Raw genomic sequence first — 13,120 nt, forward strand, 5'->3', positions numbered from 1 at the left:
TTATAGGTGTGTACTTCTCGATGAGCACTCTTATTCGGGGGTATAGCTCAGTGGTAGAGCATTCGACTGCAGATCGAGAGGTCCCCGGTTCAAACCCGGGTGCCCCCTTTCCAGCTTTTATCTTGTTTCCTGCTCTTATTTTTATAGCAATTATAGGTGTGTACTTCTCGCTGAGCACTCTTATTCGGGGGTATAGCTCAGTGGTAGAGCATTAGACTGCAGATCGAGAGGTCCCCGGTTCAAACCCGGGTGCCCCCTTTCCAGCTTGTATCTTGTTTCCTGCTCTTATTTTTATAGTAATTATAGGTGTGTACTTCTCGCTGAGCATTCTTATTCGGGGGTATAGCTCAGTGGTAGAGCATTCGACTGCAGATCGAGAAGTCCCCGGTTCAAACCCGGGTGCCCCCTTTCCAGCTTTTATCTTGTTTCCTGCTCTTATTTTTATAGCAATTATAGGTGTGTACTTCTCGATGAGCACGCTTATTCGGGGGTATAGCTCAGTGGTAGAGCATTCGACTGCAGATCGAGAGGTCCCCGGTTCAAACCCGGGTGCCCCCTTTCCAGCTTTTATCTTGTTTCCTGCTCTTATTTTTATAGCAATTATAGGTGTGTACTTCTCGATGAGCACTCTTATTCGGGGGTATAGCTCAGTGGTAGAGCATTCGACTGCAGATCGAGAGGTCCCCGGTTCAAACCCGGGTGCCCCCTTTCCAGCTTTTATCTTGTTTCCTGCTCTTATTTTTATAGCAATTATAGGTGTGTACTTCTCGATGAGCATTCTTATTCGGGGGTATAGCTCAGCCATTCTGCTTCCGGCTCCCGAGCTGAACGGATCGCGGGATCATGAGCTCCAGTGGAGCGGCTTATGCGGCTGTTAGCCGCGGCAACAGGCTTTCGACATCGGAAGATAAGGACTACCAGATTATTTTGCCTCGTCTACCTACAGGACGCATCGTGTTAAACACAGTTTTTTTGCACGGCGACACTCGTGTTCGCCCGTTTCGCGTAGAGGATTTTCGGGACGCGCTTCAAGCTCTTGGTATGCTCTCTGGCGTCGTCGCCCTTGGAGCGTACCAAATCAACCACGTATGGGCTGTGACGATGAAGACAGCCGAGATGGCCCAAAAGCTGGCTGCACTGAAGGAGCTTCAGGTCAAGGGGCGTCGCTGCCTGGTCATCGACCCTAAAGAACAGCAGGTGAAGCTTCGTCTTCACTGGCTTCTTCATGGTGTGGATGATGAAGACGTAAAGACTGCGCTGGCTTCCTTTGGCAAAGTCACGGAAGTAACCCGGGAGCGCTGGCGGGTGGATGGCGTTTCCGACAAGGGCTCGACGACCCGAGCTGTGCTGCTGCAGCTGAAGGCTGGACTGAAAGTCGACGACCTGCCCCACCAGATCCGCGTCGCCGGCGAGCTTGCGCTGGTCGTAGCCCCAGGTCGCCCCATGCAGTGCCTGCGCTGCCGGGGCTCTGGTCACGTTCGTCGAGAATGTAAGGTTCCCCGTTGCTCCCGGTGCAGGCTTTTCGGACACAACGACACGGACTGTGTACGTTCATACGCAGCAGCCGCGGGGTCGGCGGAGAGCGAGCCGTTGACATCAGACCACATGATGGACGTGACCGAGGCCGAGGATGCGGCCAAGGGAGCTGGAAGCGGCAATGCGGTGGCAGAAGCGAGCGGGACGACGACGCCGACTAAAGGAGGACCGAATAATGTCCCTCCTCCCGACGAGCCAGAAACCGCACTAATCAGCGTCAGGGTGACCCAGACAGAAAATGAGAGCCGCCAGCCGGCTACAGATACTACGGAGGCAGCGGAAAACGACAACGCGACCCCTGCTAGCGCCCGCGTCGAAAGCGTCTCGGCACCGGTGAAGAGGTCCCTGCAGCAGGAGGAGAAAGTGGACGGAAAGGCCAGCGGTGACTCCGAGGCGCCGCCAGCTAAGACGCTACCCGGCAGGCGCTCCACCCTCAAGCTTAAGCCTAACCTGGAGGCTGACCGTAGGCTCACCCCGAAGCCGACCAAAGACGAACTCGGACGACGGCCACCGGATGGCCACGGAGGCGTCTAGCGGTCAGCTAGACGTTAAGGTGAGCACCATGCTCCGGGCCTTCTCCCCTCCCGTTTAAATCAGTAATGGCTACCAACCCGTCGCTTAGCCTCGGCACGCTAAACGTTCGAGGTCTGGCCGCCAAAAGGAAACAGAGTCAGGTGTATCGACTGCTAGTGGACCACGACCTCGACGTTTTAGCAGTGCAAGAAACCAAGGTAGACGGCGAGGAGGAGACCGGGAGCATGGTGCAAAGGTTCACGTACAACTACTATACGGTTGTGAGCCACGCCTTAGGGACTTCGGCGGGGTGTGTCTTGTTCGTGAGGAAGCTTCCAGGCCTGGTTATAGACGGTTACTTCTCGTGCTCTTCCGGTCGACTTGTCGTTTGTGATTTCAGCTATTGCGATGTCCAATGGCGCGTGCTGTGCATTTATGCGCCTAATACGGTGCAAGAAAGGGTAAATTTCTTTTTGAACTTGAGGCACCACTTGTCTGTGCACAAAACGATAGCCTGTGTTGGGGACTTCAATTGTGTATTGAACATCGAAGACAGGTCTACGCGACGCGTAATTTACGACAAAAGCAGCGATATCATGGCGCAGATCATACATGAATTTGAATTAGAGGATATCGCTCAGTGTTTCGGGGCTGACCGAGAAGTGAAGTACACCCACTTCCAGGGAACAAGTCATGCACGATTAGACCGTATCTACCTGTCATATCATTTAGTAGAAAAATGCCAGTGCTATGCAGTTACTGCCGTATCCTTTTCTGACCACTGCCTGGTAAAATGCAGGGTGGGCCGCAAAAAAGAACGAAACGAATTCGTCTGGGAACTGTGGAAAATGAATGCTGAGCTTCTACGGGACGATACTTTTAACGAGACGGTAGTGAATGCTCTGAATTCTTTTGGAAAAGACAGTTCTATGAAATTGGGCGAGGAATGGGAGCTGTCGAAACAAACTATTAAAATCAAGGCAATTGAAAGAAGTAGCGTACTACGATATGAAGAGAAGGCAAGAGAAAGGGATTTAAAAACATTACTGGAAAAATTCGTGACGCTCGAATGCATGCAACCCGGAGCTTATCAAGAAGATATGCGTGCTATTAAGAAAAAGCTCGAGGTTTTCGATGAAGAGCGTTATCGAGGTGCGCTCGTGCGCGCGAGAGCAGAAAGACTAGCATGCGGGGAAATGCCTTCGAAAAGAGCACTGGGATTAGAAAAAAAGCACTCCAGACGCAAACAGATTGAGGCCATCGAATATAACGGGCTGGTAGTAACTGATACGAAGAATATAGGGCGTGCCTTCTTTGAACATTTCCAAAAGCTTTTCGCATTCAGGCCCGTCAACATGCAAAGTTTCAAGGACTTATTTTTGCAGCGAATGCCACAGCTGTCGAGTGACGTTAAAGAAACGTTGGAAGGACAAATAACTGAACAGGAAGTGATAAAGGCCATCGAAGACCTGAACCCTGGCAAGTCACCAGGTCCAGACGGTCTTTGTGCCGCTTGGTACAAATCGTTCAAAAGCCACCTAGCTCCTATCTTGACCGCAATTTTCAATGAAGCATACCAAATGAAAATATTTCCACCATCTTTCGGCCAGTCCCATACAGTACTAATACCTAAAACAGAAGAGACCGAGAAGCTCAAGCAACTTTCCTCCTATAGACCCATAGCGCTTACTAACTGTGACTACAAAATACTGATGAAGGTGCTGGCACGGCGTATGCAGTCAGTCATTAAGGAAGTAGTCGGCCCACACCAAACGTGTGGCATTCGCGGAAGAACAATCTTCACTAACATTCACAAGTTGAAGTGTGTGCTGGAGTGTTGTGATGCCATGTGTGATGCAGTAGCGATCCTCCAGCTTGACTTGGAGAAAGCGTTTGATTGCGTTTCTCACGAGATATTGCTCACCATCCTTGAACATGTTAATTTTGGCCACATAATCACTGAGGGGGTGACCATGGCGTACCGGAGTTGCTATACGAGACTTATAATTAATCAAAGGCTGGGGGCCCCCATTAACGTGAAGCGCTCCGTTCGCCAGGGTTGTCCACTCAGCCCACTCCTGTTTTGTGTTTACATAGAAACGCTATGTCAGGCCATCATTGAAAATGAATACATTAAGGGATTTTGCCTCCAAGCAGCAGAGGTGAAGTTATTGGCATATGCTGACGATGTGGCCGTATGTTGTAAAGATACGCAAAGTGTATTGAACGCTGTGAGTATCGTCAGACTGTTTGGTAATGCCACTAATAGCTTCGTGAACTGGCAGAAATGTTTGGGGTTTTGGCACGGGGGATGGGCGTCCACCCCAGACCACTTTTCGAACGTCACCTGGGTCACGACGCCAGTTAAGTACCTTGGCGCACCCCTTGATGCCTACAAGGACAGTAGCGAGTACTGGAAGGAGCGGACAAAAGAAATAAAAGAAAAAGCCGACCGATGGAACGCCGGTCACCTGTCAATGTTCGCGAAAGCAACAGCGTGCAACATGTTTCTCGTAACAAAGATCTGGTACGTAATGCAGGTCCTACAGTGCTCTCGGATTAATGTGCAGAAACTGCACCGCGTGTTCGCTGTTTTCGTGTGGGCATCGAGCTGGGAGCGATGTAGCCGAGATAATCTCTTTCGGCGCGTGAAGGATGGTGGTCTGGGGTTGGCGCACCTCTTCTTGCGTCAACTAGTAAACAGGTTCTTCTTTTTTCGAGACACAAATGACCCATTTCTACGCACCGCTATCCAAATGAGGTTGTCAAGATCACTTCCCGAATTCGTTGTAGGCACCGAAATAATGCCAGGACCAGTTCGTGGTTTCTTTAGGGAAATAATTCAGAGTGTTTCCTTTTTGCGTGTTCGTTTTTCTAGTGCATATTTGTGGAGTGTAAAACGGAAAACGTTATATCGTGATTTATGTGACAGTGTATTGCTGGTACCCATGTACAGAGCCCTGTACAGTGGAGGCCCAGGCCTAGATGTATTGAAAAGGGTGAAGAAGATGCCAGTTCAACCAGCCACTAAATCGTTCTTCTTTAAATTACACACCGGTACTCTACCTGTTAAAATCTTTCTTGAACAACGTGGGTTCTACATGCCATGGGGAACCCACTGCCTTATATGTAAAAAAGCAGAAAGCATAGATCATGTCTTCATCCACTGTTGGGAAGGGGTCTTTTTCTGGGACGTGTTACAAAGGACTCTAAAAAAAGAGCTACCTATAGATCCCCACGGAATCAGGTTTCTGCCAGTATATGACGACGAAGGTTTCCCGTACGACGTCATCATGCTTACGGGCCTCCACTGTTTATGGCGCGCAAGAATGGCGGGCTACCATTGTGACCCGGATGCCCGACCAGCGCGTGTATACTTCCGGGAATGCATGCAACGGTATGTGGAAGTGCAGAAGTTGCAACAGCCTGTTCCTGAGTGGCTGTCGAGGGTTGAACCCCTTACAGCACTAAAGGAATTTTAATCCGACAACGTCGTGCCACAGTAGCGGACGGCAACGAATGTAAATATTACTGTTCTTTGTTCCGTTTGTGTATTCATTCGTTTTTGCTTCTTTGGTCTTTGTTTATATCATTTAAGGAATGTGTGTTGTGGTGACATGTCGAGGATTGGCAATAAAGAAAAAAAAAAAAAAGGGGTATAGCTCAGCCATTCTGCTTCCGGCTCCCGAGCTAAACGGATCGTAGGATCATGGGCTCCAATGGAGCGGCATATGCGGCTGTTAGCCGCGGCAACAGGCTTTCGACGGAGGAAGATAAGGATTTCCAGATTATTTTGCCTCGGCTACCTACAGGACGCATTGTTTTAAATACAGTTTTTTTGCACGGCGACGCTCGTGTTCGCCCGTTCCGTGTGGAAGATTTCCGGGACGCGCTTCAAGCTGTTGGTATGCTCTCTGGCGTCGTCGCCCTTGGAGCATACCAAATCAACCATGTATGGGCGGTGACGATGAAGACAGCCGAGGCTGCCGAAAAGCTGGCTGCCCTGAAGGAGCTACAGGTGAAGGGGCGTCGCTGCCTGGTCATCGACCCCAAGGAACAACAGGTGAAGCTTCGTATCCACTGGCTTCTGCATGGGGTGGACGACGAAGACGTCAAGACCGCGCTGGCCTCCTTCGGCAAAGTGACGGAAGTGACCCGGGAGCGCTGGCGAGTGGATGGCGTTTCCGACAAGGGCTCGACGACCCGAGCAGTGCTGCTGCAGCTGAAAGCCGGAATGAAAGTTGACGACCTGCCCCACCAGATCCGCGTCGCCGGCGAGCTTGCGCTGGTGGTAGCCCCAGGTCGCCCCATGCAGTGCCTACGCTGCCGGGGCTCTGGCCACGTTCGACGAGAATGCAAGGTTCCCCGTTGTTCCCGGTGCAGGCTTTTTGGACACAACGACGCGGACTGTGTACGCTCTTACGCAGTAGCCGCGGGCTCGGCGCAGAGCGAGCCGTCGGCATCAGAACATATGATGGACGTGACCGAGGCGGAGGAAGCGGCCAAGGGTGCTGGAAACAGCAACGTGGCGGCAGAAACGAGCGCGACGACCAAGCAGGCCGAAGCAGGAAGGAATAATATCCCTCCCCCTAAGGAACCAGCAGCTACAGTCGAGAGCGTGCAGACGGCCCCGCAAGAAAATGAGAGCCACCAGCGAGCTACGGATGCAACGCAGGCAGAGGCGGACGACAACGCGACCCATGCTAGCGCCCGCGTCGAATCCGTCTCGGCACCGGTCAAGAGATCCCTGCAGCACGAGGAGAAAGTCGACGGAAAGGCCGGCGGTGACTCCGAGCCACCACCCGCTAAGACGCTACCCGGAAGGCGCTCCACCATCAAGCCTAAGCCGAACTTGGAGGCTGACCGCAGGCTCACCCCGAAGCCGACCAAAGACGAACTCGGACGACGGCCACCGGATGGCCACGGAGGCGTCTAGCGGTCAGCTAGACGTTAAGGTGAGCACCATGCTCCGGGCCTTCTCCCCTCCCGTTTAAATCAGTAATGGCTACCAACCCGTCGCTTAGCCTCGGCACGCTAAACGTTCGAGGTCTGGCCGCCAAAAAGAAACAGAGTCAGGTTTACAGACTACTAGTGGACCACGACCTCGACGTTTTAGCCGTGCAAGAAACCAAGGTAGACGGCGAGGAGGAGACCGGGAGCATGGTGCAAAGGTTCACGTACAACTACTATACGGTAGTGAGCCACGCCTTAGGGACTTCGGCGGGATGTGTGTTGTTCGTGAGGAAGCTTCCAGGACTGGTTATTGACGGTTACTTCTCGTGCACTTCCGGTCGACTTGTCGTTTGTGATTTCAGTTATTGCGATGTCAAATGGCGCGTGTTGTGCATTTATGCACCTAATACAGTGCAAGAGAGGGCAACTTTCTTTTTGAACCTAAAGCATCACTTCTCTGTGCAAAAAACAATAGCCTGTGTAGGGGATTTCAACTGCGTATTGAATGCTGAGGATAGGTCTACGCGACGCGTAGTTTATGACAAAAGCAGCGATATCCTCGCACAAATTATACATGAGTTCGAATTAGAAGATGTCGCTGAGTGTTTTCGGGCTGACCGAGACGTGATGTACACTCACTTTCAGGGCACAAGTCACGCACGATTAGACCGGATCTATCTATCATACGATTTGGTAGAAAAATGCCAGTGCTATGCAGTTACGGCCATATCATTCTCGGATCACTGCCTGGTAAAATGCAGGGTAGGCAGCAAGAAAGAACGAAACAAATTCGTTTGGGAACTGTGGAAAATGAATTCTGAGCTGCTACGAGATGAAACTTTTAATGAAAAGGTAGTGGCTGCTCTGAATTCTTTTGCAACGGATAGTTCTATAAAGTTTGGCGAGGAATGGGAGTTGTTGAAGCAAACCATCAAAATGAAAGCAATTGAAAGAAGTAGCGTACTGCGTTATGAAGAAAAGGCCAGTGAAAAGGATTTAAAAACATTGCTGGCAAAATTGGCGACGCTGGAATGCAAGCAACCGGGCGCTTATCAAGACGATATGCGCGCTGTTAAGAAAAAGCTCGAAGTGTTCGACGAAGAACGCTATCGAGGCGCACTCGTGCGTGCTAGAGCAGAAAGACTAACATGCGGGGAAACGCCAACGAAAAGAGCGATGGGACTAGAAAAAAAACATTCCAGACGTAAGCAGATTGAGGCCATTGAATATGAAGGGGTGGTATTAACCGATAACAATAACATAGGGCATGCGTTCCTTGAGCATTACAAAAAACTTTTTGCATTCAGGCCTGTCAACATGCACGATTTCAATAATTTATTTTTGCAACGAATGCCACAGCTGTCGTCTGAAGTTAAAGAAACCTTAGAACGACCATTAACAGAACATGAAGTGATGAAGGCCATCGAAGACCTGAATCCTGGCAAGTCGCCAGGTCCAGACGGTCTTTGTGCCGCCTGGTACAAATCTTTTAAAGGCCACCTAGCTCATATCTTAACCGCCGTTTACAACGAAGCATACGAACTGAAAATACTTCCACCATCCTTTGGCCAGTCCCATACCGTACTAATACCGAAAACAGAAGACACCGAAAAGCTCAAGCAACTTTCATCATACAGACCCATTGCGCTTACTAATTGCGACTACAAAATATTGATGAAGGTGTTGGCACGGCGTATGCAGTCAGTCATTAAGGATGTAGTCGGCCCACACCAGACGTGTGGAATTCGCGGAAGAACCATCTTTACTAACTTTCATAAGTTGAAGTGTGTGCTGGAGTGTTGTGATGCCATGTGTGAGGCAGTTGCGATCCTCCAGCTAGACTTGGAGAAAGCATTTGACTGTGTTTCTCACGAGATATTGCTCACCATCCTTCAACATGTTAATTTTGGCCACATAATCACTGAGGGGGTGACCATGGCGTACCGGAGTTGCTATACGAGACTTATAATTAATCAAATGCTGGGGGCCCCCATTAACGTGAAGCGCTCCGTTCGCCAGGGTTGTCCACTCAGCCCACTCCTGTTTTGTGTTTACATAGAAACGCTATGTCAGGCCATCATTGAAAATGAATACATTAAGGGATTTTGCCTCCAAGCAGCAGAGGTGAAGTTATTGGCATATGCTGACGATGTGGCTGTATGTTGTAAAGATACGCAAAGTGTATTGAACGCAGTGAGTATCGTCAGACAGTTTGGTAATGCCACTAATAGCTTCGTGAACTGGCAGAAATGTTTGGGGTTTTGGCACGGGGAATGGGCGTCCACACCAGACCACTTTTCCAACGTAACCTGGGTCACGACGCCAGTTAAGTACCTTGGCGCACCCCTTGATGCCTACAAGGACAGTAGCGAATACTGGAAGGAGCGAACAAAAGAAGTAAAAGAAAAAGCCGACCGATGGAACGCCGTTCACTTGTCCATGTTCGCGCGAGCTACAGCGTGCAACACGTTTCTCGTGACAAAGATCTGGTACGTGATGCAGGTCCTACAGTGCTCTCGGATTAATGTGCAGAAACTGCACCGCGTGTTCGCTGTATTCGTGTGGGCATCGAGCTGGGAGCGATGCAGCCGAGATAATCTCTTCCGACGCGTGAAGGATGGTGGTCTGGGGTTGGCGCACCTTTTCTTGCGTCAACTGGTGAATAGATTCTTCTTCTTTCGAGATACAAACGACCCATTTCTGCGCACGGTGATCCAAATGAGGCTTTCAAGATCACTTCCCGAGTTTGTAGTAGGTACCGAAATAATGCCAGGTCCGTGGGTTCTTTCGGGAAATAGTTGATAGTGTTTCCTTTTTGCGTGTTCGTTTTTCAAGTGAATATTTGTGGAATGCAAAACGGAAAAAGTTATACCGTGATTTGTGTGATAGTGTATTGCTTGTACCCATGTACAGAGCCGTGTACAGTGGAGGCCCAGGCCTAGACGTCTTGAAAAGGGTGAAGATGATGCCAGTTCAACCAGCCACGAAATCTTTCTTCTTTAAATTACATACCGGTACCTTATCTGTTAAAATTTTCCTGGAACAACGTGGGTTCTACATGCCGTGGGGAACCCACTGCCTCATTTGTAAAAAACCGGAAAGCATAGATCATGTCTTCATCCACTGTTGGGAGGGGGTTTTCTTCTGGGACGTGTTGCAAAGGACTTTGAAAAAGGAGTTACCGATAGATCCACACGGAATCAGGTTTCTGGCAGTTAATGATGACGAAGGATTCCCGTACGACCTTATCATGCTAACAGGCCTCCACTGTTTATGGCGCGCAAGAATGGCGGGCTACCATTGTGACCCGGATGCCCGACCGGCGCGTTTATACTTTCGAGAATGTATGCAAAAATATGTAGAAGTGCAGAAGTTGCAACAGCCTGTTCCTGAGTGGCTGCCGAGGGTTGAACCCCTGACAGCGCTCAAGGAATTTTAATACGACAATGTCATGCCACAGTAGCGGACGGCAACGAATGTGTATATTACTGTTTCTTGTTCCGTTTTTGTATTCATTATTTCCTTTTTGTCTTTTTCTTTCGTTTCTGTGTATATCATTTAAGGAATGTGTGTTGTGGTGACATGTCGAGGATTGGCAATAAAGAAAAAAAAAAAAAAAAAAAAAAAGGGGGTATAGCTCAGTGGTAGAGCATTCGACTGCAGATCGAGAGGTCCCCGGTTCAAACCCGGGTGCCCCTTTTCCAGCTTTTATCTTGTTTCCTGCTCTTATTTTTATAGCAATTATAGGTGTGTACTTCTCGATGAGCACTCTTATTCGGGGGTATAGCTCAGTGGTAGAGCATTCGACTGCAGATCGAGAGGTCCCCGGTTCAAACCCGGGTGCCCCCTTTCCAGCTTTTATCTTGTTTCCTGCTCTTATTTTTATAGCAATTATAGGTGTGTACTTCTCGATGAGCACTCTTATTCGGGGGTATAGCTCAGTGGTAGAGTATTCGACTGCAGATCGAGAGGTCCCCGGTTCAAACCCGGGTGCCCCCTTTCCAGCTTCTATCTTGTTTCCTGCTTTTATTTTTATAGCAATTATGGGTGTGTACTTCTCGCTGAACATTCCCATTCGGGGGTATAGCTCAGGATTCAACTTCCGGCCGTGATAGCAAACGGACGCGTGTGGAATGTGCTCCGCCGGAGCGGTATCAGCGGCCCAGTCGGGCCGCGGAAACAGGTTTCTTGCCGATGAAGCCCTGGACTATCAAGTTATTCTGCCGTCGCTACCAACAGGTGCGTCTGTAGCGAATACTGTTTTTTCTTCACGGGGATTTGAAAGCCAGGCCTTACCGTGTAGAAGACTTTCGGGACACGTTGGTTCATCTCGGAGTGCTTCCTGAAGTGATAGCTTTGGGGGCGTTCCAGATGAACCATGTTTGGGCCGCCACTTTTAAAAGTGCAGAAGCTACGAAGGAGATGGTAGAAATTGGGGAAGTTCTGGTCAAGGAGAAACGGTGCCTTGTGGGTGATCCCGAAAATCAAGAGGTGCGCATCAAGCTTTACTGGGTGCTACATAATGTTCCGGACGAAGAAGTGCGCTCTGCTCTAGCACCGTACGGGAAAGCAAGCGATGTCTACAAGGAGCGCTGGCGAGTGCACGGAATAGCTGACAAAGGCTCGTCTACGCGCACGGTTGGTCTAAAGCTCAAGCCTGGTGTAACTCTAGAAGATTTACCCCATCAGTTGCGGGTTGCAGGAATCACGGCTCTACTCGTTGCGCCGGGACGCCCACCGCTATGCTTGAGGTGCCATGCCACAGGCCATATCAGGCGCGACTGCCGGGTACCGCGTTGTGCCAAATGTCGGCGATATGGCCACGATGAAAGCGTCTGCGTGCGAACCTACGCAAACGTGGCCGGAGTCAAAGCAAGCGCTGAACTGTCGACGGAACATCTAATGGACGAGGCAGACGCGGCCGAAACTACCCCCGAGGCAGACAGCTCGCGAACTATTGGTGCAGCAAACGTGTCACATGTGAAGCAAAAGGCTGCAGTCATTATTGCGGAAGATGCAGCCATCGCTTCAACAGAGGCTGTAGAGACACTGGCGATGGGCGCTCCAACGAGCCAACACATTGCACCTGGCGCGAGTGTCGAGCAAAGCCCTGAGACTACAGACGTCATTATGGCAAATACCAGCAGCCCTGCACCAAAACGACTCCATGAGGACGGCAAAGAAGGGCACAAGACCGACCAGAATGCAACGGATGAGCCGCCTGTGAAAACGACACCCCATCGAAGGACTACATTTAAACCCGCACCGAAAATACCGCTCGAGCCACGGCCCGAGCGGAAACCGCCGGCCCCGCCGGCGACGTGACAAGGTGTCGAGCCTTCTTTTTTTCCACCCGGACACTATCAGCGGAAGGGACCGGAAAGACAGTGCGTTGACGTCGTCACGGCGAAGTCTAAATTCTAATCAAAATGGCTGGAACGACTGGGATTTTCTATAAAAATGTGAGTGTTTTGCCATCTTGTGATAAGCAAGGGATACTATGCGGTTTGTGTTTATAAAAAAAATGGCTGTTACTCTCCAAACGCCTCTTTATGTAGGCATTCTTAACGTGCGGGGCCTGTCTGTCGGCACGGAGAAAACAATACCAGCTGAGTCGACTTTTTATGGAAAATGAATTGGACGTAATTGCCATACAGGAAACGAAGATCGAAAGTCAGGAAGGAACAAACCGCATGGTTGAACCTTTTAGGGCGTACTACAATGTATGCGTTGCGCATGCAGTAGGTACAGCCGGTGGTTGTGCGGTGTTTGTGAAGCACTCCACAGGCATATCTGTTGATAGTGTGTACGCGTGTGACACTGGACGACTTATTGTATGTGACATAACGTTGCAAGCCCAGAAGTTCCGAATAGTTGGTTTACATGCCCCAAATGCACCAAGTGAGCGCAGATTGTTTTTTGAAAGTGTTGAACATTATCTTAATTGTGACAAGGCAATTATAATGATGGGGGACTTTAATTGCGTATCCAGAGTAGAAGACAGGACAAGAGATGCACCGATACGAGATGCGAGTGTGTCGGTACTAAATGCGCTGACTGAAGGTCACCTGTTAGAAGATGTAGGGTGCTTCCTGTCAAATGGCACATTGCCTCGGTT

At 50.0% G+C, this 13,120-nt stretch overlaps 8 non-coding genes across 8 annotated transcripts; all 8 read left to right on the forward strand.

The window, feature by feature from the left end:
- The first annotated feature begins 36 nt into the window (after nucleotides 1-36).
- TRNAC-GCA (transfer RNA cysteine (anticodon GCA)) lies at nucleotides 37-108 on the forward strand. Its single transcript has one exon. It is a non-coding gene; the product is annotated as a tRNA-Cys (tRNA).
- Nucleotides 109-186: 78 nt separating this feature from the next.
- On the forward strand, nucleotides 187-258 carry TRNAC-GCA (transfer RNA cysteine (anticodon GCA)). The gene has a single exon. It is a non-coding gene; the product is annotated as a tRNA-Cys (tRNA).
- A 78-nt stretch (nucleotides 259-336) lies between these two features.
- TRNAC-GCA (transfer RNA cysteine (anticodon GCA)) lies at nucleotides 337-408 on the forward strand. The gene has a single exon. It is a non-coding gene; the product is annotated as a tRNA-Cys (tRNA).
- Nucleotides 409-486: 78 nt separating this feature from the next.
- Nucleotides 487-558, forward strand: TRNAC-GCA (transfer RNA cysteine (anticodon GCA)). The gene has a single exon. It is a non-coding gene; the product is annotated as a tRNA-Cys (tRNA).
- A 78-nt stretch (nucleotides 559-636) lies between these two features.
- On the forward strand, nucleotides 637-708 carry TRNAC-GCA (transfer RNA cysteine (anticodon GCA)). The gene has a single exon. It is a non-coding gene; the product is annotated as a tRNA-Cys (tRNA).
- A 9,921-nt stretch (nucleotides 709-10,629) lies between these two features.
- On the forward strand, nucleotides 10,630-10,701 carry TRNAC-GCA (transfer RNA cysteine (anticodon GCA)). Its single transcript has one exon. It is a non-coding gene; the product is annotated as a tRNA-Cys (tRNA).
- A 78-nt stretch (nucleotides 10,702-10,779) lies between these two features.
- Nucleotides 10,780-10,851, forward strand: TRNAC-GCA (transfer RNA cysteine (anticodon GCA)). The gene has a single exon. It is a non-coding gene; the product is annotated as a tRNA-Cys (tRNA).
- Nucleotides 10,852-10,929: 78 nt separating this feature from the next.
- On the forward strand, nucleotides 10,930-11,001 carry TRNAC-GCA (transfer RNA cysteine (anticodon GCA)). Its single transcript has one exon. It is a non-coding gene; the product is annotated as a tRNA-Cys (tRNA).
- Nucleotides 11,002-13,120: the final 2,119 nt, after the last annotated feature.

Source organism: Dermacentor andersoni, chromosome 1 (assembly GCF_023375885.2).
Source record: "Dermacentor andersoni chromosome 1, qqDerAnde1_hic_scaffold, whole genome shotgun sequence".
Classification (NCBI taxonomy): domain Eukaryota; kingdom Metazoa; phylum Arthropoda; class Arachnida; order Ixodida; family Ixodidae; genus Dermacentor; species Dermacentor andersoni.